The sequence below is a fragment of the Lissotriton vulgaris genome, chromosome 10 (assembly GCF_964263255.1).
Source record: "Lissotriton vulgaris chromosome 10, aLisVul1.2, whole genome shotgun sequence".
Lineage (NCBI taxonomy): Eukaryota > Metazoa > Chordata > Amphibia > Caudata > Salamandridae > Lissotriton > Lissotriton vulgaris.
The window spans coordinates 847,797,144-847,803,784 of NC_141698.1; the positions used below are offsets into that span (position 1 = coordinate 847,797,144).

Consider the following 6,641-nt stretch of genomic DNA (forward strand, 5'->3'; position numbering starts at 1 on the left):
GCATGCTCCTGCTTTCTGTGTTAGATCCAAGATTCCCAGCGGCTGAGGGCGACTAAAGAAAAGCATGTGGATTTGGGATGAAATTCTGCAAACTTGCAAAGTTCACAGGACTGAGGAAGAAAAAAATAGAAGCTCTCGGTTTGTACTTGTGACAAATAGGAACTCTTGCCTCTAGTCAGGATAAGGGGATTACACTCCTAAAATAACCCCTGCACACCCCCTTGGTAGCTTGGCACGAGCAGACAGGCTTATCTCACAGGCAGTGTGTAAAGCATTTGTGACCACATACAGTAACCCAGTGACAACACTACAAATGGACACCACACAAGGTTTATATAAAAAATAGGTATTCTTTATATAGACTTAACACAAGACCCTTAAACGACAAAAATCCACAATACTATACTTAAAGATGGTAGTTTTAGCTTAGTTCAGTTCTTAAGATGCAATACTTTGCGTCAATGTAGCTGACGATGCGTTGCACTTCCACAACAAGCAATGTTGCAGCGATGGAAATTCGCCGAAGTTCCGGTGCAAAGAAATAAAGACGTGAAGATCTTCCCTATGCGGCACGCTTCTCCAATGATGCAAAAAGTCTTCCTTCGATGCATCAGCTGCAGCAGCGACACCCTTGTTCAGCGATGCGACGGCAACAGCTTCAGCTGCGACACTTCATCGACGTTTGCGAGAAGCTTCAGCACAATGCGACAACTACAGCGGCGACATCCTTGTTCAGAAATGCAATGGCAGCAACTCCGACAGCGGCGCGCTTCTCTGGGGATGCGAGGCGCTTTCCTCGATGCGGTGCAATGTAACAGAGGCGACACCCTTGTTCAGAAGTGCGATGGCAGCCACAGCGACGGCGACACGCTTCTTCCTCGTTGCGAGACACTTCTCTCGATGCGGTGCAATACAACAGCTCCAGCGGTGACACCCTTGTTCAGAAGTGCGACGGCAGCAGCAGCGACACGCTTCCTCTTCGTTGCGAGACACTTCTCTCGATGCGGTGCAATACAACAGCTCCAGCGGCGACACCCTTATTCAGAAGTGCGACGGCAGCAACAGCGACACGCTTCTTTCTCGTTGAGTCGCGCTTCCAGCTCCTTGAGACACGCAGTCCCTCATAAGGCCCAAAACAGCAGCAGGCACTTCCAAAGAACTCTGTGGAGCTGGGGTTTGAAGTCTGTTGTCCCTGAGACTTCAGCAGGAGGCACGCTCTGTTCCAAGCCCTTGGAGATCCTTCACAAGTTGAAAATAAAGCACACAAAGTTATTTCTCCTCTCTTTGACAGTCAGGCAACCACTGCAGGCCAATCCCCTAAGCAGCACTTCAGCTTAGGAATAGTTTCTTCTCAGTTTCTTCAGGTTCCTCTCCTCAGCAGAGGTTTCTTCTTGTAGCCCAAAAATTATCTAATTTCTTGGGATCAGGGTTCCAATATGTATACCCCAACATCCTTTGTCCTCTGAGGGCAGAGGGGCCTTTGCCTAGACCAAACCAGTTCTGGAGCACTCTGTGTACATGACTCCTTCTTTCCTTTCACTGTGCAGGGCAGAAACATCAGACGCCTCACACAGGAGGTAAAGCCAGCATTGTGGAGGGAAAGCACAGCCCTGGAGCATTTTGTTGACATGATTCTTTCTCTCCTTACACAGTGCAGGGCAGAGACATCGGACACACCACAGGGGGGGGGAGCCAGCACTGTAGGGGGCAGGCAAAGTCCTAGTCCTATTCAGGTCCCAGGTGCAACTCCTCCCTCCCATCTAGACGCAGATATCTCTATTCACTACTGGGCGGACTCACTCTGTCTCCTGGAATCCCCCAGCCCTGTCACTCAAACTGCAAACAAGGAATACACAACCTAGCAGAGGCAGGCTTTGGATAGTTAGACAAGAAAATACCTACTTTCTAAAAGTGGTATTTTCAAACACAGAATGTGAAAAACAACTTCACTAAAAGATGTATTTTATCATTCTGAGTTTAGGCATACTAAAATCGAATTTCGAACATGCTTCCTGGGTCAGTTAGTATTATAAGATGTAATAATATAACTGTCCATTCTGGCCTATGGAGAACAGGTAGCCTTGCAATAGTGAAAAACGAAAATGGCTATAATTAACTATTAGGACATGCCACACACACCAAGGCATGTGCTACCTTATACTTACATTGCACCCTGCCCTTGGGCCTACTATAGGGGTGTCTGATATGAAGAAAAGGGAAGGTTTAGGGATTGGCAAGTGGGTGCACCTGCCCAGTCAACATGACAGTACGAGACTGCACACAGGCTCTGCAATGGCAGACCTTAGACACATTTTACAAGGCTGTTCCTGTGGGTGGCACAACTAGTGCTGCAAGCCCACCAGCAGCATTTGGATTTACATGCCCTGGGCACTCTCAATGTACTGTTCTAGGGTCTTACAAGTAAACCAAACCAGTCAATTATGGAATCACCAATTCATACACAGCCCTGCCAAGTGTCACGCATCAGGCGTGACACTAGCGCATTTTTAGAGTGGTGGTCCGCACCACCGCACTGAAATGCATTGTCACGCATTATAGCGCCTCTTCAACTGCCACCTGGAGTGCTGCTAAAATGAGCATGATCAACTAAGCAAGCTGTGAGCAGGGTGGCACTTCTCCCAGCATGCAGAGGCTAAGAGGTGCTCGCAGCTCTGCAAGTACTGCAGTGCTACATTGAATGCAAGTGTTGTAGAGACACACCGCCCCGGCCAACACACATGCGGTCTAACTTAAACTGACGTCACAATCAGTGCCCAACGGTAAAGTAGACAGACAGTGAGATTCAACCTAGAGCGCCGTTCATGCTGTAATTTGTTTTGGTGCGCGCGGCCAAAAGGTATTATGCAAATGCATGTTGATGGGTTCCTTAGCTTGAGGCGTGCGTTTTAGATACGTTTGTATTTCGAAGTTCGTTAGAGTGAGGTTTATCGACACTGTGCATCAATGGAAATTAATGTGTCAGTGCTTTTTTGAAAAATGTGTCTGTCTTTCTCCTGGTTTTTAAATCATGACAGCTGAATTTGGGATTTGGAGATCTGTTTACAAAGGTCGGTGTTAATGGTAGTGCACATTTTGGCTATGATTAAGCAGCTGTTCTCTTCCTGCATGATAGCGGGCTTCATAATATAATTTTTTTCCCGCGCTTTCCTTTATAAGATGTTGATGTTTTTCGAGCATGTCTTTATTAAAAAAACATGTTTATAAGCCATTCTTTTCATGCAGCCAAACAGTGTTGTACAAATTACCATAAATAAGTGGTAACAACTTTAAAGTATTTATGTTTGAATGCATTATTAAATATAATACAAACTTTAGTTGTACACACTACTTAACAGACATCATTTGCTGTTCAACTTGAAAGGCACTCTGGGCCTTGACGAAAGTGCATTATAGCAGGATATCCGCCACCCTCAGCCTGTGTCCGAGTCTGGGCCCCCAGTTATTGTTGTTGTCCGCTGACATCATTAGAGCTCTCCTTCAACACATGCTCGGAGTCTGGGAGAGGCTGAGTAAGTGGTGTTTAGGGCAGGCCCACAGCCCGCCTCTTACATTAGCCGAGCAGTACCGCTGTGACCCGTTCTGCATTGAGATCTCCTCACCTCCAGCATCGTGACTGGGGACAGACAGACTGATTTGGCTACTGTACAGCAGCTGAGTGTATGCAGCCGGCTGAGCCAGTGAGTGTAACAGACACAGAGACACTTCTGAAGGACATTGGCAGCTGCATTATTTTTCCCCACCTAGTCGCATCAGTGTAGTGTTGTGAATTTACTAGACACAAGGTATTATTAAATTAAGGCTACCGCAATATTGTCACACTGAGGAGGGGTTAAATATCCCTGTTAAAAGTACTTGATTGTACCAATGATGCAACGCATATCCTCAAAACTACCATTCATTTACAAGGGTACTATAAGCTTCTGCAACGATTATATTTGCCATGACGTAAGCAACATGAGAATTAGATATTCATTGAAAATATATGTCAATGAAAAAAAGGTACATTGTTAGATTAACAATGGCACGGTGCTACCATTGTGCAAATCGAAAATGAAGAGGTAATACCAATACACAGCCATTACCTATTGAAATTGGAATAGCTTAGAACATGTCAAGTGTTGGATGCTATGTCAAAAAAGTGGGGTCGCTCTAATAGTGTATATTGGTTAATTATTTGGGGAAGGCCTAGCACATTATACGCCTAGCCAAGGCTTATATTGGTGCTTTCCTCTGCACAATTTTTGCATTGTGTATGTATATTCCTTATTTGACTCTAGTACTGATGTTACCTCATTCCCTCAATTTGTAAAGCGCTCGGATATCCTTCGGGATCAAGTTTGCGCTATATAAAACTGTATAAATATATAAATAAATAAATAAATAAATAAATAAATAAATAAGTAGGTTAAATCTCTTGGATTTCTGGTGATATGCAGCAGGTTTAAGACTTTCTTAGAGTGTCCTGTTGCTCAAATGGGTGTCATTTTTGATATTTATAGGTTTCCTTTGTCTTCATTGCTTGATTTCATTGCTTGATTTTGCTCGCGAAAAAGTGTCACTCACAGTGGTTGAAATGTCACTCATGATTATACCGATTTTAAGAATGTGTCACACATAGCAATCTGAAACCTTGGCAGCTATGCATACATTACTTTACAATAGGGAGAGCATATGCATTTAGCACCGATCAGCAGTGGTAAAGTGCCCAGTGTCATAAAACAGCCAACAACAGGTCAGAAACAAGCAGCACTGAAAGCGATCGCTTTCGCGATCGCTATTGTTTAAAAACAAAAACGTCGGCGAGTGGTGCACGCGCGCGCGCCACTGCCAGTATATATCTTCAACTACCACGGCCGTGACGGCCGCGATAATTGAAGATATATGGCTTATGGTGCGCGTAACAAACACCAATAGGCCATGGGCGGAGCTACGTGACCGCCCATGGCCTATTGCGTGTTCTGTTTTAAAAACACACGCACACCTTGGCCAATGATAATGGACCTCGGAAACAACAGTCACGATCTGCCTGGAATTTCTACGTCCATTTTCAAAACGCCTGGAAAAGGACTCTGGGCTACGCCCACACTGCTTACGCAGTGTAGGCTAGGCCCGATACCTAAAAATAGAGGAAGAAGGCAAAAAGTTCAGGGATGACCCTGCAAAAAGGGCCAATTCCAACATGCTTGCGATGGAACAATCATGCCCAACTTTTACAGCTCTCCACTTTGAAATGTTACCAGCCGCCACTAATTCAGCCGCCACTAATTATTCTCAATCGCCAATGAATAAGCGAATGCCTGGTCTAAAACACTGAGAGGCAGACCCCATGTAGTAAAGGATGTGGAGCGTGTGCACCAGCTGCGCATGCTCCTGCTTTCCGTGTTAGATCCAAGAATCCCAGCGGCTGAGGGATTCTCTAAAGAAAAGCACGTGGATTCGGGATGAAATTCTGCAAAGGTGCAAAGTTCACAGGACTGAGGAAGAAAAAAACCAGAAGCTCTCTGTAGCGATCTCGTTTACAAATGGGATTTAAGATCATGGCTTTCAAAAGTTTCAGATTTCTAACAAAGTCTAAACAGACCGGACCCCGTTCTTCCAGTTGCAGGATTTCTATTCCGTTGGAATTAAAACTAAAAATAACTCCGGCACATGCGCATTTGTGTTAGAAATCGGCAACCGGTCTTTCCCCCCAATTTAAGAGGCGCGTTTGTTTTCATTTTCATAAAACTTTGATTTTGTCTTTTAATTTTAAGAGAAAGCGCTGACGGTTCTCTGGTCGAAATGTCAGCGTTACAGTACAATCTTCCGGAGAGCACAACACTACAACGTCTGCGCTATGGCTATTTCGAGGATCACACCTCCCCTGTCACAGTGGCCACAATCCCACTCGGTCTTTCAGACTAGCCACGGTATTGGGGGCTTCCCTTCCTACCTTGTCTGCCGAAGCTCACTCCGCCCGGCTGGCAGTGCAGCTCTGCTTCCCGTTCCCGAAACGAAAGAGTATTCTTTGTCTGTGAAAAACTCTGAGCTTTTTGCCTGTCCAAAGCAGCAGGCAGTGACCCGATCAAGAAGTAGGCGTGCCAGGCAGGGATTATAAATGTGTAACTCGCCGGCCTGCTGGGAGGTGCGCGGGTTTGTCCTGATAATGTCCTGAACTCCGTACTGGTTTTTAGTACTCTGACAGTCACATGCCTCATGCTGCTCAAATGAAATGAAAGAGTAGTCAGCTCACTAACACTTTTTTTTTTCAAGTCAAAGATAGCTTTATTCGATTTCAGTATAAAAAAATCACAAAAGCACAGTAAATACATGATAAAATACAATGGAAGTTAATCATCAGTAAGCATTTAAAAATTCATTTAAAACAAAGCAGTTCCAGGATGCAGTTCTATTAAGGGTTCAGTTCATTGTTAATCTGCATCTAATCGCGCTTTTTAAAAACATTGATACTAAATACATTGACATCTCGTCTTCTAGCATTTGGAGTTTCAATAGGGCAGGTCTACATTGTCTCAGGCCCCATTTCTTCAATAAAAAAATTAAATATTTTTTCCTGGGGAGCGAGTAAAATTTACAAAACAAAATACAATGTATCGTTGACTGTTGTGATATGTCATCGC

The 6,641-nt window shown here is 44.6% G+C and overlaps 1 protein-coding gene across 2 annotated transcripts in view; it reads right to left on the reverse strand.

Moving 5' to 3' along the window:
• PTER (phosphotriesterase related) overlaps positions 1-6,192 on the reverse strand; it is a 297,314-nt gene extending 291,122 nt beyond the window's left edge. The window contains exon 1 of one of the 2 annotated variants that reach the window (XM_086941785.1): positions 5,901-6,192. The gene's annotated coding sequence lies outside the window, so the exon portion shown is untranslated. The remainder of the gene's footprint in view (positions 1-5,900) is intronic. The other variant, XM_086941786.1, reaches the window with a different exon arrangement.
• Positions 6,193-6,641: the final 449 nt, after the last annotated feature.